Source organism: Setaria viridis, chromosome 2 (assembly GCF_005286985.2).
Source record: "Setaria viridis chromosome 2, Setaria_viridis_v4.0, whole genome shotgun sequence".
Taxonomy (NCBI): domain Eukaryota; kingdom Viridiplantae; phylum Streptophyta; class Magnoliopsida; order Poales; family Poaceae; genus Setaria; species Setaria viridis.
In genome coordinates this window covers 33,025,202-33,041,237 of record NC_048264.2, presented here as the reverse complement: position 1 = coordinate 33,041,237, position 16,036 = coordinate 33,025,202, and the positions used below count along the sequence as shown (strand labels likewise).

Here is a 16,036-nt window from a genome sequence, read left to right as displayed (position 1 = left end):
GATCCGTAACTCTAGGATGGAAATGCTCAATATCTCTAACTGAGCTTTGGAGCGTACGACCCTGCAACAAATTTTTAGAAGTCAGTAGTCACTTAAAGCAATAAATGATTAAATCATTAACTTACTTACACACTAAGTCACTAAATGACTAAATGATTAAGTCAGCAAGTCACTAAGTCCTTATCTAACTAACTAAATCACTAAGTAACTTAACATAGAACATAGAAAAGTGAAGCAATTGTCTTACCATCCTATCCAGGATTGGTCCTGTCTCCACCTGCCTTCCAGCACGAGTACTCTGGTCGTACACCGTGTCTTCATCGTCGGACGAGTGGATGTCGGCGTAGTCATCTTGCATCCATTGTACCCTAAGCCTGTGATGCGTCGCACCTTGTTACCAAGTCTGGTATTGCCTATACTCACTGTTTGTGTGCGGGTCGTCGTTCTCGTCCACGTTGTCGTGGAACTGCTCCCATTCCTCAATGTAAGCCTGGTGGAACGCGTGCCACTCAGAGACCTTCCGTTTCTTCTTACGATCCACGCTGCACGTCACATTAGATGTTACTGCTAGGCAAAATTTAGTTAATGGTAATGGAAAAAATTCAAATAGGAAAACACTTACTTGTGTAGCTCCACACTAGTCGAGGTCACAGGTGTTGGCCAAATCTGCCTGATCCCAAACTGACATGCTACTTGATCAGGCAGGCGGTACTCGACAGCATAGAAACATATGAGAGGCACTTCATCCTGTAAAGATCGTCGTCGGCCGCACACATGACGCTAACGGCAAAAGGAAGTGCATACTCTCCTTTGTAAGGCTGCCAATTTACCTGATACATGTCAAAACAAGATGTTAGTTGTTATACTAAAGGAGTACAAAGCATGTGAAAAAAATTTGAATTACACTATGAGCCATGAGCGCGTCTAGCTCGTTGATGTAATCCAGGTACGCGCGCTCCAACCTCGCATGGCCAACCTTAACCTGATCCCAAAGATATGCCCATGTCGGCTGCCGTCTCGGCGGCTCACCTGGGAACCACGGTCGACAACCCATAATCTTAGGATGACCAACTGGAAGACGGGCCCACATCCATAACTGCAATAGGTACACGCACCCTCCAACTGACATGGAGCCCGAGGTCTGACGGCACGCCTCGCACAGCTGCCGGTTCAGGAAACACAGCACAGCTGACCCCCAGCTGTACTGACCCGCCTGCTGCCAGTCAATGAGGCAATGGATCCACATCCAAGACGCAGTGTCACCTATAGCGTCTGGGAAAAGAACACAGGCAAACAGGTGCAGGATCCACGCCCTGCAGTAGTGCCCAACTGTCTCTGCATCTGCATCTTGGGGGCAGTGTCCGAAGTGTTCCCACAGCTAGGAGATTAGCACTCCAGATGTTCGAGTCCCTTGATCCTTAACCTCTCGCCCAAGGAAGGTTGCCACTCGTGCTCTCCAACCCTCTGAGACGCACGGCCCAGTCACCGCATTGCCGCGAATCGACAGACCCAGCATCTTCTGACAGTCCTGTAGGGTCACTGTCATCTCTTCGAACGGCAGGTGAAAGCTGTGAGTCTTGGGCCGCCACCTACATTTTGCAGAAATATTACTTGTCAACATGTAAGGACACAATAAATTGAACATGAACGAAGGCAATAGAAGCAAGATAGTACCTGTCAACCAACGCAGTTAGAGCTGCTGAGTTGAACTTGGGTAGCCCACGACGAACCTGAAAGGAGATGATATCTAGGCCTGCCATCTGTAGCAACGGAGTGTAGCGGTCGTCGTACTGCAGCGCCAAAAATCCATCATGGGCTCTAGAACGAAGGAGCGGAAGGACCTGCATGCAAACAAACAGAGTCAGACGTTTCTTGAGAAACAAGACGTGGACGCTTGCAAAAATTAGATCATCAACTGTAGATTATTACCTGCCCTCCCGCTATGAGACGACCTCGGTGGGTCTGGTCGTACGCCTGGTCTAGTTGGTGGAAGTGCGCCATCCTACAAAAAGTCAAAAACAAATAAAATTAGTAAATAATGAAACATAAAGTTAGAGATGTACAAGGAAAAGTTACTATTACAATGAAACATAACTATTTGAATAAATAAGACACATATGAAGTAACGAAAAGAGCTACTAGTCGCACCTCGCTAATCTGCCAATGGCAAGTGCGTGAATTATGACCCAATCTACCGCACTTGCTGCACTCATTCTATTCTGGGTCACTAAGAAATGGTGTTGCTCTACCACGCCTTGTTCTTCCAGATACCTGATCCATAGTCATGTTATGCCTCGTCCTCTTGTTCCACGCTTGTTCCAACAGTAAGCTGGATCCGCAACGTATTTTGGCCCATCATATGGAGGCCACTCTCTAGGATCCCGGAAAGGCACGAAGTAGGGGCTCCATGTGCGCACAAGCGTGTTTACACTGAACTCATGAGGTATCATGCTCTCGATATTAAAATTGCGATGCCTAGCTGCTGCCACCAAATGAGAACATACGAAGTGATACTACCTTGGCCTACCACAAGTGCACTTGAAATCTCGAAGGACTACCACATGTATCCTCGACTCTCGGATCTTGCCATCGGACGTTGTCCCGCCCCTATGCTTGACCTGATAAGTCCCTGTGGCGAGATCAAAACATTGCACCTCATGTGTGGCAGCCCTTTCATTTGCAATGCTGAGGTGTGTCTTTGGTTTTTCAGCCCATCTCTCCCCAGCACTCTGCAACGCTTTTGCTTTGGTGTGTCTTTCATTGAACCACGCAACAAGCCTGTAGAAGGTGAATTCAACAATTGCGTTCACAGGCATACCACGTATCCCCAATAGCAACTTATTGAATGACTCGGCCATGTTACTGCACTGAAACTCATACCTCCATCCACCGGCGTTGTGAGATCTAGTCCACTTATCCAAATCTCTCATCAAACCAGCGAGCCATTGTCTACCTTTTGCATTTATTGCGGTCCTGACCTGGTCCAATTTGCGCTGAAAGTAATAGTCCTAAAGATGACGAGCAGCAACTTGAAATAGATCAAAATTATCCTTCACACCATCCTTCCGAAGTAGGTTCTCTGCAAGGTGCCGAGTACACCAACGATGATGTAAAGGTGGATACCCCTCCATCTGCTCTTGCACAGCATGAAGTATGCCCTGGTGCCTATTAGATATGACGCCAACCTCCCTGCCAGGCCCAACCACATGTATCCGGACTAGTCTTAAAAACCATCCCCAACTGTCATTGTTCTCCCTCTCAACCAATGCAAATGCCAAAGGAACCAACATGTTGTTCGCGTCACAAGATATGGCTATAAGAAGTGTGCCCCTGTATTTGCCAATCAAAAACGTACCATCAATGGAGAAAACAGGACGACAGTGCCTAAAGGCTTCCACACACTGAGGGAAGCACCAGAACGCACGCCCGAATATCTGCCTCCCATCCTTCCAAGCATTTGGTTTTGGGATATACTCATAATGCATGCCTGGATTCATCGCTTTTATTGCATTGAAAAGCACTGGCAGCTGCTCGTACCCAGACTCCCAATCCCCATATATCATCTTCCACGCTCGCTGCTTAGCCCTCCAAGCTTTACCATAAGTTATCACATAACCTCCATAAATCTCCTCAACGGTTCTGATAATTGTTCTAACTTTCATGTTGGGTTGTTCTTTCAATATTCCCATCATCCGCTTGGCAATTAGGGTAGATGTTAACTGCGGATGTCTCACTTTAAGCTCATGGTCAGCACAATTGTGTGGACTAACAACTTTTGTGATCTTCCACTTCCCGGTGATATTTTGCTTCCTTGCACAAACCCTCCATGGGCACCGTTCCTTGTCACACACAACTGTGTAATGGCGCTCCGCATATGAATGCAAGACTTTGTAAGGTCTCTTCCGTATCACCGCAAACGCCTGCAACCACCTCTTCAATGCGGGAAGGTCCTTAAATACCCTTCCCTCCTCAATAACCATACTAGGACCAGCCTTAGGAGCTTCTAGGAGCTCATCATCATGTCCTTCTGCAAACGCCTGATCGGAAAGAGTAAGATCGCTAAACTCGTGAACTATCGGATCACGACGTCCAGGGAAGATACGCTTGAACATCTCAATATCACTCTCTGTCATCTCTCCAGCAGGGCGATCATCATCAGAATCAAGATCCACTCCCATTTCGTATGCATCTTCGTCATTCATAATTTCAACACTATTGGAGTCACGCAATCCATCTCCACATTGCACTTGCGCAGCAACTAGAGGCACATCCAGATTTTCTGGAATATCTCCTGCGACATTAACTACAAATATGAGTAAAGAACAAATTGATGGAACGAAGGGGGTTAGTTCCCAACAATAGAAACTGATAAGACACTTACTTGGATCATTCTGTGTGAAAAAGGACTCATTAGGAGAGTCTGCCACATCATCAACAATCCGACAAACATCTCCAACTACTTCATTGGGGGCAGATTCAGCATTGGGAATCGTAGGTGCAACCTCCACGTCCATAACAGATTCTGGGACAGGAGGATCGAAGTGTGCTCGTTGACCCATTGGTCGGGAAAACCGACGAGGATTTGGATCAACTCCTACCCGACGAACAACCACTTAAACACTTGGGGAATGACCATTCATAACCGTTCTCACATATTTTTCCCATTGGCCTGCACATCGAATTAGGACCATCTTCCTTTGAATGTTGAGAGGGGAACCTAGGTAAAGTATGCCCTCGACTGTGATTTCATCATCTCCATGACAATGTAGCTCCTCCCGAGCCCTTGCAAGCAACTCACTAAATGAGGGTTTCTCATCAAATATCACAACCTCGCACTGCATCACAACAAACTTAACACATCCATAGTCATCCCTTTCCACGGTGCCTCCATGATATATGCTCACTACGTTCTCCATCTAGTACATTAATATAACGACGCACAATTCATTTAGTCCATAATAAATGATGCATTCTAAGTACAAGGTCTCTAGTATAAAATGAGATAGTATCAATTGATTACTAACTACTAAATACAACTAACTAACTATGTCATACAACTAACTAACTGTGTCACCTAATATGTACCTATGTACCTAATATCATAATAACTAGTTTACTATGTAACTAACTATACATCTAACTACGTAAACAAAATTGCACATCCATCTAGTTAAATAGTGTCATGAGTATTATCTATTCCTTCTATCATTGCAATTCATACAAAAAAAAACTACCAAAATAAATTAGTTTTCATATCTAACATTTCTACCTAACTATTCTAATTTATCTATCTAACTATTTTATCTATTCTACCTACCTATCTAAATTCTACCTAACAATCTAAATTCTAGTTAACTATAACCCTTCTTAGAGTTTTACCTGAGTCACTCACACCGGACGCAAGAGCTGGGGCGGGCGCCGGGCGGAGGGCCACCAGCGGGGACGGTCGCGGGCGCCCGGGCGGGGGGCGGGTGGCCTTTGGCCGGGGCGGGTGTGGGAGCCCAGGCGGGGCGGCCGCGGGCGGGCGGCTTCCTGGTGGGGCGGCCGCAGGGGCCCGGCTGGAGGGGGCACACCGGCGGGTGTCGGGCGGCGGGCGGCCTCCTGGCGGGGCGGGCGTGGGAGCTGGTCGGGGGCGGGGGCAGGTGGGGCGGCTGCGACGAGACCCGACTGCGGCGGCGGCACGAGTTTGAACGACGAGTTTAAACGAAGGAAGAAAGAAAGGGACGTGCAAAAGGAAGGGATGGGCGGTGTTGAGTTAAAAGGCTTGGCGCCAGGGAGGCTGGCGCAAAGGCTTGGCACCAAGATCTGTGGCGCCAAGCCTTCGCGCCTGGCGCCACGGGGGCACGCCATGGCGGGGACCTTGGCGCCATGGAGGCTGGCGCCAAGACGTTGTAGCTTGGCGCCAGCCATCCTGGCACCAAGCTAAGGGTCCATTTTTGGAATTGGTTCCGCTAGGGGCCTATTTGTGAAAAAATTTCGTGAAAAGGGCTAAAATAAAATAAAGACGGTGTTTGTATATTGCGCCCTACGCTTGGGTGTTGAGTAGCCTAGTTGTTGGATATTGATGAGGGTTTTGGGCTCTGTTCTCTCGATCTAGGTATGGTCGCCCTCCTTTATATACTCCAGGGGGCGGGATAACTAGTCGGTTACAAGGAGTAGTCCTACATCGAGATGGAGGATGGCTGCATCATGGAGATTGGTCTGGATGGAAATCTGGTGACCCCGAAAACACCACCAGCACTAGCATCATCCACGCAAGCAGCTGAAGAACCGCCATCACTACCAGCTGCTCCTGCTTCAGACGCTCCAGCACCTGCCGCCGCTGGTGGAGACCCGGACAACTCCGGGGATGACAAAGACGGTGAAGATGAGAACAACGACGACCACGGCAACAACGATGGCCATGACAACAAAAGCCACAACGACAATGACGATTGTGGAAATCTGGATAATGGTCCTTGTAGAACGGGGCCAACTTGTGAGGTTTACTCCTCAGTGGATGAGCCTGGCTACTTCCCCACTCTGCTCCGGGAAGTGCAGCAGGAGCTGGGAAAACACTGTGAAGCCTCTCTACGTCACCCTATGCGTCTCCTACTCCACATTGGATGACTACTTCGTCACCCGGGTCCAAGTCTGGGATTGTTTGGAGGCTTCCAAAGGCATGAGGACTCGCTTGGCACACGACTCCACTGTGCCCAATGCTACCTACACCGCCTCCGTCAGCTGTGCCGCCAGGAGAGCTCTGTGGGCCCTCTGCTACACCCATCGCCTGGAGTTGAGCACCACCGACTACGTCACCTTCCTCGCCATCCCAATGGAACAGAGTAGGCAGCTGTACCGTTGGGAGAAGTCGGAGAAGACCACATCAACGTCCTCGCCTAAGTCACCTCGGCTCTCAACACCGACCTCGACGGAGCCACTGCAGATCTTGCCAAGACCCACGAGGAGCTGCAGGACGCTCACGCCAAGATTGCACAGCTGGAGGCCCATCTTGCAGGAGAGGAGCCACCAGAGGAGACGGACGAGTTTCACTACCCTACCGCATCACCACCCCACAAGAGGCTCCACTACGACACGTCTAGGTCTATCACTGGTCTTCTAGGATAGGCTCCTAGGTTGGCTACCCTGATGAGGTTTCTCGATAGAACTGTTCCTGTGAGGACGTGCGATGTAATAATGCTTGTTGTGTGAACAAGTGTTTGGTTTCGAGTTTTTGTAATGACTGAGATGTTTTGTGGAGTGATGGCCACAAATGCATCATTAAAAAAAATTAAAGTTAATAGTCTATTGAGTTTAAATCTTGGCTCTCTACTCCTATACCCACTTTATCAGCTCATCATTCTTATCTGATATTCATTCCTCTAACAATCAGATGGTAAACAATAGGTCAAGAGGAGGACAAGACGTTCGAAGTCAGAGGCATGCCTACATAATCAACCAAGAGAATCAAGCACCATCTCCGCGACCAAATTCCACAATGGAACAATTCCTGGTAGCTCATATGCAACTGTTGCAGAAACTCACCGCCACTGTTAAGAATCTACAAGCCCAACAAAACCAGCAACCGCCACAAGCGCCTCAAGCACCCAGAGACAACATAGGGAATTTATGAGCCGTCACCCTCCCACTTATTCTCACTCAGTGGATCGTTTGGATCCTGATGACTGGCTGAAAGTCATCTGTAAGAAGCTAGATTTGGCATAGTGCAATGAATGAGAAAAGGTCTTGTACGCTGCAGGACGTTTGGAAGGATCTGCAGCTGATTGGTGGGATGCCTACACCACTGCACACACCGATGCCAACACCATCACCTGGGAGGACTTCAGGAACAGCTTTCGCACACACCACATTCTAGCTGGTGTGATGAAGCTCAAGTAGAAGGAGTTTTTGGCTTTGACACAAGGCAACATGACAGTCAGCGAGTACCGGGACAAGTTCACTCAATTATCTCGTTATGCACCCAATGAAGTGGACATTGATGAGAAGAGACAGGAGTGTTTCCTGGATGGTTTGATAGGGCCACTCAACTATCAACTGTAGAGTCATACTTTCCCAAACTTCCAAACACTGCTGGACAAAGCTATAGGCCTGGAAAATAAGCGTAAGGAACTTGGAGAGCAGAAGCGGAAGTTCCAATCTCAAGAGCAATCCAGCAGTAACACCCGTCCTCATTTTAACTCATCGCAAGGATCTCAATTCCTCTCTGAAGGACAAGGTGGAAGCTATCAGCAGAACCAACAGTTCCAATGTTATTATCAGCAACCCCAACGCTTCAACAAACAGGTGCAGCGCACCCCCAACCCTTAGCAAAACCGAGCAGGCAATGCAATAGGTGCACCAGTGCGGACCAACAATCCAGTTACACTAGTTCAACCCAATGGCTGCTTCAAGTGTGGTGAAGTGAGGCATTACACCAACAATTTCCCCAAGCGCAACATGCAGACCCTCCAGAATCAGAAGAGCAATGGTCAGAAGCCTGATCAGCAACCATCTCAAGCACGCAATGGGAACCCAAGTTCATAGGGCAACAAGGGCCAATAGAACTTCATGCGTGGTAGGGTGAATCATGTGACAGCTGAAACAGCCAAGGAAGCTCAAGATGTTGTGCTCGGTATGTTACTCGTTAATTCTGAACTTGCATCAGTTTTATTTGATTCTGGAGCATCCCATTCATTTATAACCGATCAATTTGTGGCAAAGCATAACATACATATGCGTCCTACGAGGAAAATTTTGCTAGTTAGCTCACCAGGTGGTGAGATGAAAACTAGTCAATTATGCCCACGGGTCAATCTGAAAATCATGGGGATAGATTTCATAGCTAACTTAGTGGTTTTAAAGTCCAATGGTATTGATGTGATTCTTGGAAGGGACTGGTTAGCAGGATGTGATGGAATTATTTTATGTGCTAAGAGGTCAGTGCTTTTAACTAGCCCTCAAGGGGATAGGATTGAGTTTGTGGCTACTGCCTCATCCAAAGAACAGGGTATAGTGAATCGGATAAAGGGAAAAATCTTTGGAGGATATTAAGGTTGCATGTGAATACCCCGACGTCTTCCCCGAGGATTTACCAGGTGTGCCACCTGACCGTGATATCAAGTTCTCTGTTGATCTTGTACCCGGCACTTCACCTATATCTAAAAGACCCTATAGAATGGATGTTAAGGATTTGGTTGAGTTAAAGAAACAAATAGAAGAATTATTAAGTAAAGGTTTTATCCATCCTAGCTCTTCACCTTGGGGAGCGCTTGTACTTTTTGTTGATAAAAAGGATAGCACCAGAAAAATGTGCGTGGATTATAGGGCTCTCAATGATGTAACCATTAAGAATAAATATCCACTACTTGGATCGAAGATCTATTTGATCAGATTAGAGGTGCAAAGGTCTTTTTCCAAAATCGATATGTGATCAGGTTATCACCGGTTAAAGATCCGACTAGAAGATATTACCAAAACAGCGTTTACATCCAGATATGGCCTATATGAATACACTGTGATGTCTTTTGGGTTGACAAATGCTCCAGCATATTTCATGAACTTGATGAATAAGGTGTTGATGGAGTATCTAGATAAGTTTGTGGTGGTATTCATGATGATATCTTGGTATTTTCTCGAAATGAAGAAGAGCATGAAGAGCACCTAAGATTAGTGTTATAGAAGCTTCGGGAAAATCAGCTATACGCCAAATTGAGTAAGTGTGAGTTTTGGTTTAAAGAAGTTTCCTTCCTTGGACGTGTTATCACCGATGGAGGAATCACAGTAGACCCAAGTAAAGTTCAAGATGTGCTGAACTGAAATCCACCCAAGAATGTGTCCGAAATTAGAAGTTTTCTTGGATTAGCGAGTTTCTCGAAAATTGTAAAACCTCTCACTTCATTATTGGAAAAAGGAAAAGAGTTTAAATGGGATGCCAAGTGTCATGCTAGTTTTGAAGAGCTGAAGAAGAGGTTAACTACTATCCCTGCGCTAATAATGCCTGATATCCACAAAGGCTTCGACATCTATTGTGACGCTTCACACCTAGGTCTTAGATGTGTACTGATGCAAGAAGGCAAAGTAGTAGCTTATGTCTCTAGACAATTGAGGAAGCATGAACAAAATTATCCTACTTATGATTCGAAATTAGCTGTCATCGTGCATGCATTAAAGATTTGGAGACATTATATGATCGGGAGCAGGTGTCAGATCTTCACCTATCACAAAAGTCTAAAATACATCTTCACTCAAAGGGATCTTAATCTACGGCAGTGTAGATGGCTAGAGTTGATCAAGGACTATGATCTGGATATCCAGTATCATCCCGGCAAGGCAAATGTTGTAGCAGACGCTCTAAGTCGAAAGGGTCAAGCTAATATGACTATAGCTCGGTTGATGTCCCAGGAATTATGTTGGGAAATGGAGCGACTCAACTTAGGAATCATTGCCCATACTGAAGCCATGACCATAGAAATTGAACCTACACTGGAACATGAGATCAGAAAAGGGCAGTTGACAGATACTAAAATTAAAGAAATCAAGACCCAAATTGGTTTAGGAAAGGCCCCGGATTTCATTGAAGATGATTAAGGAACTATTTGGTTCAGAAAAAGGATCTGTGTACCTGAAATTGACCATCTTCGTGAACTCATATTGAAGGAAGCACACGATTCAGCCTATTCCATTCACCCTGGTAGTACCAAGATGTACCAGTATTTGAAGGAGAAATATTGGTGGTATGGTTTGAAAAGAGATGTAGCAACCCACATTGCTTTGTGTGATGTATGCCAGAGAGTAAAAGCAGAACACCAAAAGCCAGCAGGTTTACTTCAGCCATTGAAAGTTCCTGCATGGAAATGGGAAGAGATCGGAATGGATTTTATTGTTGGGTTACCTCGCACTCGTGACGGCTACGATTCCATATGGGTTATTGTGGACAGATTAACTAAAGTTGCTCATTTCATACCATTTAAAACAACCTATATTGGAGCCAAGTTAGTAGAACTATATATATCAAGGATTGTGTGTCTACATGGTGTTCCAAAGAAGATAGTATCTGATCGAGGTACTCAATTCACGTCGTGATTCTGGCAAAAGCTACATAAATCAATGGATACAAAGCTTAATTTCAATTTCGCGTATCATCCACAAATAGATGGTCAAACTGAAAGGATCAATCAAATCTTAGAGGATATGTTAAGAGCTTGTGCCTTAAAATATGGAGGTAGTTGGGATAAAAGCTTGCCGTACGCAGAATTTTCCTATAACAACAGTTATCAAGCAAGTCTTAAGATAGCCCCATTTGAAGCCTTGTATGGGAGAAAATGTAGAACGCCATTGTATTGGAGTCAGACAGGAGAAAGTCAAGTTTTTGGATCGGAGATTCTTAAAGAAGCTGAAAGGCAAGTCCAGATAATTTGAGATAACCTCAAAACTGCATAGTCACGATAGAAGAGTTATGCTGATACTCAGAGGAGGGAATTGACATTCAAAGTTGGAGATTACGTGTATGTCAAGGTATCACCTATTAGAGGCCTCCGTCGATTCAAGGTTAAAGGGAAGCTGTCACCTCATTACATTGGTCCTTTTCAAATTTTGGAAAGGAAGGGAGAAGTGGCATATCAATTAGAACTACCTACTCGACTATCAGATGTCCATGACATGTTTCGCATATCTCAATTCAAAAAGTGTTTTAAGAGTGCCCGAGGAACAATTATCATTGGAAGAACTCAATGTAAAAGATGACTTGACTTATTCGAAGCATCCTATCAAGATACTAGAAACATCCCAGAGAGTCACTCGGAGCAAAGTAATCAAAATGTGCATTGTACAGTGGAGTCACCGCTCTGAAGGTGAAGCTACTTGGGAAAGAGAAGATGAGCTTTATGAAGAATTACATCAGTTGTTTCCCAATCTTTCTGAATCTCAAGGACGAGATTCTCTTTAAGGGGGGTAGGATTTGTAACACCCAAAATTCCATCACAAAAACAATGTAAGCAACTTGTGTCGGTCTAGATTTCTAAGGACTTAATAAATTTTTTAAATAAATCTCGGTCTTTAATAATTTAAACAACACTTGAATTAACTTTAGAATCAACAAGTGGTTGATGCATGCATTTCATTTCCATTCATTTTATTTCTCCGCCTCCAGCGCGCACGCCGCCGCCCCTCCGCTTCCTATCCCCACCTGTAACGGCCGCTCCACCACAGCCGCCGCTCGCCTTCTCCCCTTCCACCTGTGCCGCCTCCGCTTCCCCCTCGCCCCTATAAAACCTCCCCGCCTCCACCCGATGCTCCTCCACCCCTCTCCCGCTGCCAACCCCCACCGAAGCCACTGCCCGCACCAAGTACTGCCACCGCCGTCGACCGGCCCTCCGCCGCTGGGCCAAATCCGGCCGCTTCCGTCCGTTGGTAAGCAACCCCTCAGGTTTCCCTCGCTCTCCTCCGCCGCATGTGCCAGCCGCCCAGGGCTCCGCCGTGCTGGAGCGCCGACGAGCTTCGCCGCCAGAGCCGGCCAGAGCCCTGGCGTGAGGAAGAAGAAGCCCACCTCTTTTTCATTTAAGCCCCTACGCTTCTTACTTTTTGCTTCGCAGTCCAGCTTAGTTCAAAAACCTTTAGATTTAGGCCCTGTTTTCTTTCGCTTTAGTCCCCGAGCTTCTACATAATAGAACCCACCGTCCAGCTTGGCTCTTTTGCATGTTAAACCTTCGGTTTATACGTGTAATTATGATTTAGCCCTCGATTTCTTGCAGTTATGCCCTTGAAAGTTTCTAATCCTCGCCAGCAAGTCCCTAGAGCTTAGTTAAGCCATATCTTCATCTTTTTAACTCCATTGTCAGCGATTCTTGCGTTCACGCGATTGTCTCTGCATGAACGTTAGTTTTAGGTGTTTGTTTTAAGTCTTTTAAAATGTTTGATGTATTGTTTCTTATTTATTGTTTGTTTTGCTTGTATGATCGTGTAAACGACATACCGTTCGAGGAAGGCCACGAGTGGCAGTTAGAAGAAATCTTTCTACAGTTTGTCGAGAAAGGCAAGTGGCTTCATCCTTCATATTCTTTTTCATCTCAGTAACAGCATATTAATTCATTTTATAACTTCCTGTATTGCATAATTTGACGGGATACCTATTAAGGACTTACCTAGTGTTTTTCCCCGACCCTTGAATACTGGTTTTAAATCTTGTTGGGTAGAAATGCTTAACTGCTTACTATGGGATGGTAACATCATAATTTTTTGAGAATATTAATGATGACTTTCTTTGTTGTTATACCTAGTTAATTACAAGATCATTTATTTTAATTGGAACATGGAGAACCACCTAAGAAAATAGTACAAACACAGCATCATATGGCTCTGATCTTAGCCAATTAATTAGACATGTACTTGACTAGTGGCCTTACCAAAAGGGCAAAGAGGGGGAAGGTGTTGGGGTATAGCCCAGTCCTCTTGGAGTAGTAGCCGTGGCTAATGTGCTGATTTATTAGGGAGGGTTATGGTCCACACCGCTACTGAAACTCTAGCGGGCTGATGGTTATCTATGTGCCTTTAAAAAGGCTTCGTAGTGGACCCTCAGCCACTCACCAAAGGAAGTGTTTAAGGGCTTTGCAAACCCGGGCGATACGGGGAACACGAGCTGTGGGTAAAGTGTACAACCTCTGCAGAGTGTAAACTGGTATATCAGCCGTGCTCACGGTTATGAGCAGCTTGGACCCTCACATGATAATTAAACTTAAAGATGAAAATAAATCGTGGTTCCTTTGTTTTTAGGTAATGTTGGTTCTTTATGTTTAATTGGGTAGGTATAAACTTACACCTAGTAAATAGGTGCTTGCTAATAAAATGTAACCAACTAAAAATGCTAACCGCTGAAAGCCTATCAACCTCTCCTTATTAGCCTTGCATATTTCTCTCACTTGCTGAGTACCAACCATAAGTGTACTCACCCTTGCCCAATGCTGCTCAGAAGATTTTGATGGTCCGGAGTACTTCGATGACTACGAGGAGTTCTAGACGTGCGTTCACCAGTCAAGTGCCTGTGGAAGAAGCCGTTGCTGCTTGTACGTGTTAAGTTAATGGTAAAATGATTAAAGACCTTCGTGTCTATTTACCGGAATGTAATAAAGTTATCTATTGTTTTATTTACGTTTTGAACACTGTCTTTTGATTTATTCACATATGACGTCAACATATGTATGAGAACGGATCTTGGCATACATATGCTATGCATTCGATTTTGTCCTAAAATCGGAAGTGACAGAAGTGGTATCAGAACTGTGTTCATTGTAGGACGCTAGTCTAGATAGAAATGGTCAAAAATAAGGACTCATTTTCTTAGCAAGCCATGTCTGTTTCTCAAAAACATCTTATTTTCCTCATAAAAATCTATTTTTTCTTTGTTTTTTTTTGTCAAATTCTGGTCTCTTTTGGTTTCGAATTTGTTCTGAGTTTCTGTTCTTGTTCTGTCAGATGGCTAGGACCAAGCTTACTGCTCGCAAAAGTACTAGAGATCGTCAGGTTCGCATCACCCCCGCTCAGCCAGCTCCTCCAGCTCAGCCCGTGGAAGAAGTTGAAGAGGATCCGAAAGAGGTCTACTTCTACATCGAGATGGAGGATGGCCGCATCATGGAGATTGGTCCGGATGGAAATCTAGTGACCCCGGCAGCATCACCAGCACCAGCATCATCCGCCTAAGCAGCTGAAGAACCGCCATCACCGCCAGTTGCTCCTGCTTCAGACGCTCCAGCACCTGCCGCCGCTAGAGGAGACTTGGACGACTTCCGGGATGACAGCGACGGTGAAGATGAGAACAACGACGACCACGACAACAACGATGGCCATGACAACAACAGCCACAACGACAATGACGATGGTGGAAACCTGGATGATGGTCCTCGTAGAATGGGGCCAACTTGTGAGGTTCACTCCTCGGTGGATGACCCTGGCTACTTCCCCACTCTACTCCGGGAAGTGCTGCAGGAGCTGGGAAACAATGTGAAGCCTCTCTACGTCACCCAGTGCATCTCCTACTCCGTGTTGGACGACTACTTCATCACCCGGGTCCAAGTCCGGGAACGTTTGGAGACTTCCAGAGGCATGAGGACTCGCTCGGTGCACAACTCCACTACGCCTCACGCTACCTACACCGCTTCCGTCAGTTGTGCCACCAGGAGAGCTCTGTGGGCTCTCTGCTACACCCATCGCTTGGAGCTGAGCACCACCAACTACCGTCACCTTCCTCGCCGTCCCAGTGGCACATAGCAGGCAGCTGTACCGTTGGGAGAAGCCGGAGAAGACCGCATCAACGTCCTCGCCCGAGTCACCATGGCTCTCAACACCAACCTCGACGGAGCCACCGCAGAGCTTACCAAGACCCACGAGGAGCTACAGGATGCTCACGCTAGGATTGCACAGCTGGAGGCCCAGCTTGCAGGAGAGGAGCCACCAGAGGAGACGGACGAGTTTCACTGTGCTACCGTATCACCACCCTGCAAGAGGCTCCGCTACGGCACGTCTAGCTCTATCACCGGTCTCCTTGTTAGCCTTGCATATTTCTCTCACTTGCTGAGTACCAACCATAAGTGTACTCGCCCTTGCCCAATGCTGCTCAGAAGATTTTTATGGTGCGGAGTACTTCGACGACTACGAGGAGTTCTAGACGTGCGTTCACCAGTCAAGTGCTTGTGGAAGAAGCTGTTGTTGCTTGTGCGTGTTAAGTTAACGGTGAAACGATTAAAGACCTTCGTGTCTATTTACCGGAGTGTAATAAAGTTATCTATTGTTTTATTTACGTTTTGAATAATGTCTTTTGATTTATTCACTTATGACATCAACATATGTGTGATAACGGATCGTGACACATATATGCTATGCATTCGATTTTGTCCTAGAATCGGGTGTGACACAATGGGTGTATATAAGAAATTATCCGTGCAAAGGTTTGTAACTGGATTCAATGTTGATACCCATTAACCAAATGTCATGCAGTTATGCTAAAAATCCCCAAATATGAACAATGGCAAAAGGCACATATAAGTGGGGGGGGGGGGGGAATAAGTAT

At 46.0% G+C, this 16,036-nt stretch overlaps 1 pseudogene; it reads right to left on the bottom strand.

Moving 5' to 3' along the window:
- Positions 1 to 35: 35 nt before the first annotated feature.
- On the bottom strand, positions 36 to 4,559 carry LOC140221917 (uncharacterized; annotated as a pseudogene).
- Between the last annotated feature and the right edge of the window lie 11,477 nt (positions 4,560 to 16,036).